The sequence below is a fragment of the Tupaia chinensis genome, unplaced genomic scaffold (genome assembly GCF_000334495.1).
Source record: "Tupaia chinensis unplaced genomic scaffold, TupChi_1.0 Scaffold000311_2, whole genome shotgun sequence".
In the NCBI taxonomy this organism is placed as follows: Eukaryota; Metazoa; Chordata; class Mammalia; order Scandentia; family Tupaiidae; genus Tupaia; species Tupaia belangeri.
In genome coordinates, this window is record NW_006159803.1 from 2,269,340 (window position 1) to 2,269,598 (window position 259).

Here is a 259-nt window from a genome sequence, read left to right on the forward strand (position 1 = left end):
GGGGGGAGGGAGGGGGGGGTGGTCATGCCACAATCCCTTCCCCTCCATTCTCCTCCCAGGATCTTGGCCATACACATGCACATGCACCTAACATGAATTTCAAGCCACTGAATATGAGACTTGAACCGTGGTTGGCCATGTGGGAGTCCAGCTATGTAACTGCACCATCTGCTGGCACATAGACTTTATTCTATTCATTGCCAAAAGGTGTGTATACTTGCCAGAGAGGGAGGATGAGGGACAAAGTACCCTCCAGCAT